This window comes from Natrix helvetica (assembly GCF_964273705.1).
Source record: "Natrix helvetica genome assembly, chromosome: 6".
NCBI lineage: Eukaryota > Metazoa > Chordata > Lepidosauria > Squamata > Natricidae > Natrix > Natrix helvetica.
In genome coordinates, this window is record NC_138553.1 from 16,041,179 (window position 1) to 16,053,373 (window position 12,195).

A 12,195-nucleotide genomic window follows, 5' to 3' on the forward strand; every position below is an offset into this window, starting at 1 on the left:
CAAGCATTACAAAGTGGAAGCATCTATGGAGATCCTCAGTCACCCAGGTCATGGTGGTCCCAAAGGTGCTTCTTCAACAGGCAACTGGACTTTCTTGTTTTTCTTTGAAGATGTTTTGCTTCTCATCCAAGAGGTTTCTTCAGCTCTGACTGGATTCCATTCCCCACCATCTAGTCATCTGGTCAGAGCTGAAGAAGCTTCTTGGATAAGAGGTGAAACATCTTCAAAAAAAAATCCCAAGAGAGTCCAATTGCCTCTTGGAACTACATAACGGAAGCTGTAATTGTCCACAAAGACAATGAAATATACTCATATTAATCAACAAATCTTTCCTTCCCTCTTCCCGCCACGCTTATCATCTCTGCTTTCTGATGTTGTTTTAATGCCTTGTACTGTAGAATCCCAAGTTAACATAAATGCTGGGAAATGTAGTTCACCTGTTTAGAGTGAGGTATCGTTATTATAATGTGGGACGCAGTGGCTCAGTGGCTAAGACGCTGAGTGTGTCGATCAGAAAGGTAGGCAGTTTGGCGGTTCGAATCTCTAGTGCTACGTAACAGAATGTGATTCCGTTACTTGTCCCAGCTTCTGCCAACCTAGCAGTTCAAAAGCATGTAAAAATGCAAGTAGAAAAATAGGAACCACCTTTGGTGGGAAGGTAACAGCGTTCCCTGCACCTTCGGCATTTAGTCATGCTGGCCACATGACCACGGAGACGTCTTTGGACAGCGCTGGCTCTTCAGCTTTGAAATGGAGATGAGCACCACCCCCTAGAGTCGGGAACAACTAGCACATATGTGCAAGGGGAACCTTTACTTTTACCTTATTGTTATTACCACGATGTTCACCAGCTATTCATCAATGTCCACCAGTCTATACCAGATGCTGACCTGATGTGTCAAGGAAGAGAGGATCTGGATAGATCAAAGCTCAGTTCAAATCATTACATGTTAGAGCTTCAGTTTGTTCAGGAAATAATGGCTTCAACTTGACTTTAGCAGCAAGTGGAGGTTGCGACTAAGAGACCTGAGGGGCACATGGCATCCCTTTTGTAACTTATTAACTAACATAATCGCTTTGTATTTTAATTTGACTTATTTTCTCTCATTTAAAATGATGTTCAGGGCCATTATAGACTGGAATGTAAGAATAGCTTTTAACATTCCTAAACTGAAAAGATAAACCGGCTAGAGATTATATCCAGATAAGAAAACGTTTGTTAGTACAGACTGGGGTCTGGTTTATCTCTTTTGTGAACTCTAAATAACCTTTTTCCTTCCAATATATGCCCCTTCTGATGCCAGGCCTCATTTTAATGAACGTGTGCGATATTATGGCATGCAAATATGCAACACGTTTGACTGCAGGTAACTGATTTCCTATGCAAAGGACAGGTTACATTTTCCCTGCCCAATCAACTTTCCTCTTGCAATCTCTTTGTTGTTGTTGTGTTAACTATAAAAAGGAATGTAAGATAGGTCTCAGGGGTCTTCCCTTCCATAGGGGAGGGGTCGGCAACCTTAAACACTGAAAAAGCCATTTGGATCCATTTCCCACAGAAAAGAAAACACCTGAAGGCACAAAACCCTTCCTGTGCCTGACTATTTCCCACCAATCTAGCATATGCATCTGAATTAAAGATTCTGTTTTCTTCTGAGACATTTCTTTTTTGGGGGGGGATTTATCCATGGTTGGCCTACTGGGGTCAAAAAGCTCAATAAATCGCGTGCTGGCGGGTGTCGCACGTTGGCGGGAACCACAGCAGAGGGATGAAAGGGCCACATGTAGCTCCAGAGCCACAGGTTGCTGACTCCTGCCATAGGGAGATCCTACTTTATCAGGGTACCCTAATAAACTGCTTTTAAATGATCTTCTGGCTCAGTCGTTTATTGGGAAGGTAAATTGAGGCAGAACCTAGGACCAGATTAGGCTATCAGACCTCCGCCAAGTCCAGCTGATTGACCAATTTTGGCTCTATCTGGGATGGGAAGTTCTGGCAACAGGGATTTAAACCCCCTGTCAGCCCTGGAGGGGCTGCCACGCTTAGCGCTGTGGGAAACCAAGAGGGGGGATTTCATGGAGTGGTAGAGATAGATAGCCATAACAACATATTCTTTTCTCCGGGAGTCAAGGACAATTCAGCGTGTACCTGGAGTGGTGTGACTGGGAGGCATCTCCAGTTGGGATGGTGGAGTGATTGGACCATGCGATGAACATGTGGCTGCAGGGGAAGGGACTGTGACTTTCTTTTCTTTCTTTTTTAATAAATATTTTTATTGCACATTTTTTCCATACATGTCTCTATCACATGATTAACTGATCTGTGACATAATCCATACAACTGGAATCAACATTCAATACATTAGATACATTCTATTTCCAAAGATCCTGACCCTCTATACATTTCCATTTCTTTTTTAAAAAAATATTTTTTATTGTTTTTCTCTTTTCAGCATATGTTACAATTGTTATGTCAACATTTTGTACATTGTCTCTACATATTTTTCTCTTTTCACCATATATTACAGTCATTATGTTAACATTTGAACCTTGTTACATCATCTTATCTATACCTGTTTATAATATTCCGCTTCTATATTTACATACTTTTATACACAGTTCTATATGGGACTGTGGCTTTCATTTGGGTGGGGAAAACCTGGAAGCTTTCTGATTCGTGTTTTCCCAGATGTGCCAATATGACATCGCTAATAAAATGGAACTTTGAGGAACTTCTAGTCTTGGAGTCAGGGGTGGGTTCCTGCCAGTTCTAACCTCTTCTATAGAAGAGGTACCACAAATCTCCATTGCCATTTAGAACCGGTTCCAGCTCCCTCGCCCCACCCGTCCTCACATCATCAAGATGAAGAGCGAGAGGAAGAATTCTGGGAGTTGAAGTCCACAAGTCTTAAAGCTGTCAAGTTTGAACACCCCTGGGGTTTTTTTCTAAAGGGTTGGGGGTGCAAGGGCCTTGTAACTTGACAGCTTTAAGACTTGCGTGCTTCAAATTAACAAGGCTCTTGCTTAGCAACCAAAATGTTGGCTCAGAAACTCTGGCATTTGAAGCATGCAAGTCTTAAAGCTGTCAAGTTGCAAGACCCTTCCACCCCTAACTCTTTAGAAAAAAAAACCCAGGGGTGTTCAAACTTGACAGCTTTAAGACTTGTGGACTTCAACTCCCAGAATTCCTCCTCTCGCTCTTCATCTTGATGATGTGCAGACGGGCAGGGGGAGGGAGCGGGAACCGGTTCTAAATGGCACTGGAGATTTGTGGAACCTCTTCCATAGAAGAGGTTAGAACTGGCAGGAACCCACCCCTGCTGTGCATGTATCTGAAGGTGGCATGACCTATATCTATGACAGAGATGCAGAAAGGTATCATTGCCAAAAGACAGGGAAAGTGATGGGAAGAATGCTGTCTGTTATCGTCCTCTGCTCTGTTTGATAGCCACTTAGTCCTAAAGATGCTTTTTCAAGAGGCAACTGGACTTTTTTTTGTTTTTCCTTGAAGACGTTTCGCTTCTCATCCAAGAAGCATCTTCAGTCCAGGTGTTCAGTTTTGAAGAACTGAACTGAAGAAGCCTGGGAGGAAAGGACATCTGGGAAAAAGCAATGCTCAACTAAACTCAAGACAGCCTACAGAGTTGCCCCTGCATGGCCCCATGGGAGTCTGACAACCAATCAGAATATATTTCTTACACAGGAACAGGAAATGAAGAGGTGGGGCCGAACGGAGCATAAAACCAAGCAAGCCCCTTCTTCGCTCTCTTCTTCTTCACCCAACATTGAAGCATGTGATCATCTTTTCTGTTTAGGACTCAAGCCATGTGGTCCAGTCCACCATTAAACCATCTTTGCAAGCAGACTCCATGTCTCCAGTGTCTTTTTCCCCACTTGGAGCTGAACCCAGAAGGACATTTCTTCCAACTGGACAACCACAACCTGGATGACTGAGAAGCTCCATAGACAAATGCACACATCCCTTGGGCACCACAATTCCATACACGCAAAAGTATCATACCTCATCCATGAACATTTCATCAACGATCTTTGCTCTGAAATAATTTCTGAAAGCCAATTCCTTGTTCTTAAATTGAGTGAGAAAACCAATACGCAAAGGCAGAATTCTACTAGTACAATCTTAGGGAGGGCCGTGAGAAGATAAGTCAGAAATGAAGCTGAGCCAATGCAGTTGTCCTGAAGGAAGGCAGATGACATTTTGTGAATGAGCCCTGTTCTTTGTGGCTATTGTTTTTCCTTTTCGCACTTCCCAAACACATAGACAAAGTATTGGAGGTTTTTGGATTGGATTGAGAATCTCCGTAGACAGATAGCCACTTAGGGTCATCAACTTGCAGGACTAGCCACAGCACTCAGCCAACTTTAGATAGAAAGTGTGTGATCAGATCAATACAATAGGAGAGTTGGAAGGGACCTTGGAGGTCTTCTAGTCCAACCCCCTGCCTAGGCAGGAAATCCTATACTGTTTCAGACAGATGACTATCCAACATCTTCTTAAAGACTTCCAGTGTTGGGGCATTCACAACTTCTGGAGGCAAGTTGTTCCACGGATTAATTGTTCTAACTGTTAGGAAATTTCTCCTTAGTTCTAAGTTGCTTCTCTCCTTGATTAGTTTCCACCCATTGCTTCTTGTTCTGCCCTCAGGTGCCTTGGGGAATAGTTTGACTCCCTCTTCTTTGTGGCAACCCCTGAGATATTGGAACAATGCTATCATGTCTCCCCTAGTCCTTCTTTCTCTTAAGCTAAACATACCCAGTTCCTGCAACCGTTCTTCCTATGTTTTAGTCTCCAGTTCCCTCATCATCTTTGTTGCTCTACTCTGCACTTTCTAGAGTCTCCACATCTTTTTTTACATCGTGGCGACCAAAACTGAATGCAGTATTCCAAGTGTGGCCTTACCAAGGCATTATAAAGTGATATTAACACTTCCCATGATCTTGTTTCTATCCCTCTGTTGATGCAGCCTAGAACTGTGTTGGCTTTTTTGGCAGCTGCTGCACACTGCTGGCTCATATTTAAATGGTTGTCCACTAGGATTCCAAGATCCCTTTCACAGTTACTACCATTGAGCAAGTACCACATATACTGCACCTGTGCATTTTGTTTTTCTTGCCTAAATGTAGAACCTTATTTTTATCATCAATCTTAAATTGTTCAAGAGTTCCACTTTCCCCTTTTGGCAATGCCTCCTCCATCTTTCTTGCCCTTGTCCTTGAATAAGCTACCATCCAGTTTGAGGCTCCAAAAAATGTCTTCTCCTGCATCCGTCCTCCACGGTCCGTCCCTTGATTTGATCAGAAACAAGCTCAAACCTCACGAGCAGCTTGGCGATACCGGTAATTACACAGAGCGTGGGGAAAAACAGAAAGCAGAACCCTCCTGATGGCACAGGGCTCACTTCTCCCTTAGCACAGGAGCTGTTCAGTGTGCCTTCCCTCCACCAGATGCTGCCTACAGCTGTCACAAAAAGAACTGATGCAAAAGCTTGTTAGGAGCTCCTTTAAATCTGTAAGCATGAATTCTTGGGGAAACTCATCGCAGGGGAATCTGACTGTATCCAAACAAATCCATTGCCAGAAAGCTGAGTGCAAGATTAATGAGTGTCTAATTGACTTCTTTGCAAGAATTTGTTTTTGACTGATTGTACCACCCACAATACGCAAATCCTGTGGATTGATTCTTGGTTTTCCTTTCCTCTTTTCCAGGGTTCAAAACCCGTACCTCTTTCGTTAAGTTTTGGTCAGCACATGACCAAAAAAGAAAATGGTGTTGAGACTTTGGAAAAAGTTCAAAGAAGAGCAACTACGATGATTAAAGGTCTGGAGCCCTTAAAACATATGAAGAACAGTTGTAGGAATTGGGCATGGCCAGTCTAGAGGAAAGAAAGACTAGCAGTAACATGATAACAGCATTCTAATATTTGAGGGGCTGCCGTAAAGAAAAGAGTCAACCTGTCTTCCAAATCACCAGAAGGCAAGACAAGAAGCAATGGATAGAAACTAGCCAAGGTGAGAAGCAACCTGGAATTAAGGAGAAACTTCCTAACAATGAGAACAATTAACCATTGGAAGAGTTTGCCTTCAGAAGTTGTGGGTGCTTCATCCCTGGAGGTTTTTAAGAAGAGACTAGGCAGCTACCTCTCTGAAATAGCATAGGCTGGACTAGAAGACCTTCACGGTCCCTCCGCACTCCACCCACCCTCTGTGCATGTGCACACATCTCTTGCATGCACGGCAGAGACCTGAAAATCAGCTGGCCAGTGGAAGGCGCATGCGCATGGACGGTGGAGCTCAGCTGGGCCACGGCTTCCATGCCAGCAGAGAAGGCTCTGCCTGCCACCTGTTGCACACATGCCATAGGTTCGCCATCAGTAGGATCTTACTGGCAAGAATAATGACCAGAGGATATGATGAAGTACAATCAAAAATATAACAGCACTAATAAAATCAGAAAAGAATATACTGAACAGCGACACTTGTAGACGCTAGAAATATATCCATAAAATATTAATATAGAACTAGCTCAAAATCTTTCACATATTATTAAATCTAGCCTTCTAGACCATTTCTTGCTCCATCTTAGTTTTGCTATAATATGTGATTTCAATACAACGATATTTATATAATATACTTCGAATCTTAATATTCTTTTATTTAGGTGCCTCAGAGCTTAAGATTTAGACAGCAGCTAAAGGAGGAGGAAGCGGATATTGCAAGCTTTATAATTATTTGACTTTTCTTCAAAATTAAATAGAACATTGGAAATGAAATGAGAAAGTGAAGGAAGAACATACATCATGGAATTTCTTTTATAATGAATGTTTAGGCTTAAGATAAAATACTCGATATGAAAATCTCCATTGTGCTGTTGCATAGTGCAGGCACACATCTCTTCTCTGTGTACAGATAAGGATGCAGTGCACGTTTTTGAATAGGTTAAGGAGAAAAATAAACAAATAGAAAACGTTTAGCAAATTTGAAATAATAAAAAAAGATAAGGCCAAAAATAATAAAAATATAAAAGGAAAAAAAGAAGCTGTTGAATTCCTGACTTCCCTGCTTTTATATATCTACTCATTTGCAATTATTTTTTAAATTAATTTATTCTTAATTTGCAATGAATCTTGGGACGTGGTGGCTCAGTGGATAAGATGCTGAGCTTGTCGATCAGAAGGTCGGCAGTTCAGCGGTTCGAATCCCTAGTGCTGCAAAACGCGGTGAGCTCCTGTTACTTGTCCCAGCGTCCTCCAACCTAGCAGTTTGAAAGCACATTAAAAATTCAAGTAGAAAAATAGGAAAGGTAACAGCGTTCTGTATGCCTTTGGTGTTTAGCCATGCTGGCCACATGACCACAGAGAAGTCTTCGGACAGTGCTAGCCCTTCGGCTTAGAAACTCAGATGAGCACCGCCCCCTAGAGTCTGGAATGACTAGCACACGTGTGTGGGGGAACCTTTACCTTTACCTAATTTGCAATATTTACAAGCATTTAAGCCCTCTTAAAAATCAATCTACATGATTACATGTACCATGCTGCATGGTGTATTGTATGTATGGGAATAATTCTTGTTTAGTTAAACTTCCATTGTGTCCCTATAATATAGATTTTGTTACATATTCTCCAAGATATTTTTTTTAATGTCCCATTGCTGCTGTGCTTTTAAGAGCTGCATGGCTTTTGAAGTAGAATATTTTTTTTTTTTTGCAATGGGACAACCCTTTATCTTAATAGAAGGAATTTCTCAATAGGATTGATGACAGCTAAAAGTCTGTAGAGATTCTCAGTTATCCAGATCATGGTAGTCCCAAAGGTGCTTTTTCTGGAGGCAACTGGATTTTCTTTTTCTTTCTTTTTTAATTTTTTTAATTTTTTATTTTCAAAACAAACACAACACATAAAATCTTCCTTCTTTACATACTGTAGAAAGTATATCAGTTGGTTACCAAAGACTTTCGTGCATCTCTTCCACAGTCATCAAGCATAATTCATATTAACTCAAGTATTTTAATTCAGATATTTATACATGTTACCATCATTATACCTCCATTTTTATTTGACTATAATTGTTTAAACGTCCTTCATCATAAAATATACCAAGATTTAATACATAACCACATACTGGCATTTCATTTACTATTTCTAAAATCCTCCAATGACACTAAATCCTTATGTCTTATTCTAGCTAAACATCCATAATATTTAATAACCAAGTTTTCTATCCTTCTTTCCAAATCACTGTTTACAATTTACATCCCATTTCCTTATGTTGTACCCAAGCATGCATATGTGTGTGTGTGTGTGTGTGTGTGTTACAACCCCTGGTATGCCCAAATATGGGAGGGAGCTCACTACTCCCCCTTTCTGTCCTTCGGCTCATTACAGAAGACCATCCAGGCAGAAAACCATATTTTTATTTTTAATGTTGCCTTTTTATATTTGTGTTGTATTTGTACTGATAAATAAACAATTTATGTTTATTTTAATAATTTACTTTATTTATTTATCAGCACAAATACAACACACACACACACACACACACACACACACATCTACATCTACATCTACATCTACATCTACATATATATATATATACCCCAGGATATATTGGTTCAAATCCCAGTAAGGGTATGGCTAGCTGATGAGAGCTAATTAGCTCGAAATAGATCTATACTAGTCTCCCTTTATTTATTTATCAGTACAAATACAACACACACACACACACACACACAAACACACACACACACACACACACACACACACATATATATATATATATATATATATATATATATATATATATATATATATATATATGTACGTCTTTGGTTGTTCAGGTTTTCTCCCGCGTAGAATTGGAAGTATCTTCACGACGTTTCGATGAAGTCTCATTCATCATCTTCAGGCTGGTGCTTCCGGCTTGGTGCTTCCAGGAGCAATGTGAGATCTCAGCCGGTTCCTCTTTTTAACTGCCAGTGGGGGTTTGAGCTGATTGGGTGGGAGCTTCGCTGCATTCTGATTGGGTGGAGGTGTATTCTGATTGGTAGGGGGCTTGGCTGTGCTCTGATTGGATGGGAGTTTGGCTGTGCTCTGATTGGATGGGGGCGTGTTCTGTTTGGGTGGGGGCCTGATTGTGCTTGTGTTAGTCTGAGTTGCAGAGGGATTTAAGCTGGTGAGCTGCGTTACTGTTGTTTGGCTTCGCGTTTGTGGTCTTGCCACATCTCCGTGGTGGGCATCAGTTTGCTTCATGTATGGATTGGAGGGGTTTAAAGTGGCTAATAATGCAGCTGTGGTCTGGCTTCTGGTTTGTGGTCGGGCTTCTGGTTTGTGGTCATCATCGGTGTGGGTTTGGGCTTGCTTTTTGCGTGGATGTGTGATAGTGACATCCTGTGTGGTTTTCGTGAGTGTGGATCTGGTATCATTCTTTGTGTTAGGGACTCGTTTTGTCAGTGAGGGCGGGTTTCCAAATGGCTGGTAGGCGGGAGGTATCATCTCGTTTATACATATATATATATATATATATATATATATATATATATATATGTGTGTGTGTGTGTGTGTGTGTGTGTGTGTGTGTGTGTGTGTGTGTGTGTTATTATCATTATCCCTCCTTTATTTGACTATATCCTGCATCATATCATTTTCCCCCTAATAATCAAGTCTTAACTGAATCTAACTTAATTCTTTTTTTAATTAACTTTTATATATAACCCAAAAGGGTTTCTAATCTTCCTTTCATGGGTACCATTCAATATTCATATCCAGTTATTACTTATCATAACACTACACATTGTATACATTATTATCATTATCAATTGCTTATTTAATGTTTTTTTTTCTTTTGAAGACGTTTCACTTCTCATCCAAGAAGCTTCATCAGCTCTGACAAGATAGTGGGGAATGGAAGGATTTATATTCCTTGCAGACAGTTGGTCATTTGCATCCTTTTAGAGGGTCCTTGAAGCACTTGGAGGCTTATCTGAGTCCTTATGGTCACCTGAGTTAGTGCTCCTGGTTCCTGTAGTCTGTAATTTTTTCCCCACTGGGAATCCATTCCTACTCCCACACCATTCAAAGGGTGCTCATCCCAATATGCTACATTATAGTATCGAATGGATTTCCAACAAGGGTGAAATTCAGCAGGTTCTGACCAGTTCTGGAGAACCGGTAGCAGAAATTTTCTGTAGTTCGGAGAACTGGCAAATACCACCTCTGGCTAGCCCCAGAGTGGGGTGGGAATGGGGATTTTGCAGTATCCTTCCCCTGCCATGCCCACCAAGCCACGCCCACAGAACCAGTAGTAAAAAAAAATGAATTTCACCACTGATTTCCAGAGGAAAACCTTTGGGGCAATTGATGACAGCTTCTTTTGTTTTCAAAAAAACCACAACAAAACGAAGTCCGTGAGCATAATAATTGTTATGTTATGCCCTCCAACAGCTGTTCCCCAAGGGCTTCATTTTAATTCCTTTTTAAAGTTGCCACATTTTCTGGCCTCCCTTAAAAAGTGTGGACTTTGACTCCTAGCATTCCTGAGAGCTGGCTGGGGAATTCTGGGAGTTGAAGTCCACACTTTAAAATTGCAGAGGTTGACAAACCTGTCCTAGATCCATTATGCATGACTTTCCTCCCATTGTTGAGGCTGCAAAAGGGAAAAAAAGAAAGTTGGCATTCTTGGCACTCTCTCTCCTGCTTAGCAGTATTCTGCTGCAGGAATGAGGCAGAAGACCAGCACTGTCCTTCCAAGTTTTAATGAAAGACAAATTAAAGAAGTCATTTGGTGGATTCCCCTGGCTTCATTTGCATTCCCACCAAACATCACCAGCTAATTGGAAAAGCATCTACAAATTGCTTTCTGTAATGGGACTTGCAGATGGAAGCGTGTTTTGAAAGGTAACTAGAGCAACAGGTACAGCCAGCAGTCAAAGCTCTCCTCTGCTTTTGCACAAGGGTGTTGTTATGGGGGGGGGGCATCTATGGGGAGATTGGCGATCAGACCCCTTTTGAGCATGGGTTTACTGCTGTTCCAGAATGACATTGTTGCAGTTTGTTGGAAGAAATGTCCTTCTGGGTTCAGTTCCAAGTGGGGAGAAAGACACTGGCAACATGGCGGCTTTTGGAAAGATGGTTTTTAATGGTAGACTGGACCACATGGTTTGAGGTCCTGAGGGAAAAGGGGGGATCACGTGCCTTGAAGCTCTTGAAGAAAAACGGGGAGAGATGCTGAGAGAGCCTGACTTTTATACCATCTCTTGGGGCCCGCCTTGGAGCTTCCTGTTCCTGTGTAAGAAATGTATTGTGATTGGTGGTCAAACTCCCAGGGGGCGGGGGTCTTAGCTAACTTTCTAGGCTGTCTGTCTTTTGAGTCCCAAGCTTGGTTGAGCTGTGTCTGGGTGATGATGTAATGAAAAGGGCTTTGGGATTCCTATTATGGCTCTGCCTGAAGGCGGTAGACCTTTGTTATGTAGAATAGACTGGCTCAGGCCTTAATGGCCCATTGACAAAGGTGGGGGATGAGTTTCTGCCTCCCTTTTAGGGGAAATATTCTGTCCTTTTAATATTTCCTTAAAAATTTCATTTTTCTAGGCTTCCTGATACACTAAAAAGCACATGCTCAGTCCCCAAAACCCTCTTTTTATTTCAAAGGTTGTGAATTATGTTCATTCACAGCCCGTAATGAGTCCCAAATAGTTGTAAAGAGTTCTACGGCAGGCTGCAAAGTCTTTCAGGATAAGGCTGATAAGCACCCACCTTTATCTTCCTTGAAATGCTGCCAAAGACTTAATTGGCAATTGGCTTGGCAAGGCCAAATGGAGCAAAGAGTCAAAATGGAGCTTCAGAATGTAATCCGACCAGCAGGAACAAAGTTTTCTTCCTGCAAAGGCTCATGTGCCTTTGCTCCTCCTTTATGTCCTATGGGAGGGGCCAATCACCTCCAAGCCTTACTCTTGAGTCATCCCTTCTGTCTTAACTGCAGATGCAGCTCTCCGCATCTGGAAACATTGGGAACAGGGGGAGCCTTTTCCTCTGCCTTGCTGATGTCCGACTCTCGAGGCTCCGGAGGCAGCACATAACTCCCAGATGGCCCTGGCCCCCTCTCTGCCTCCAATGCAGAACCTTCGTCCGAGCCTTCTCCAGACTCCAGGACTGGCCCATGTTCCTCCCCAACCTCCTTGCT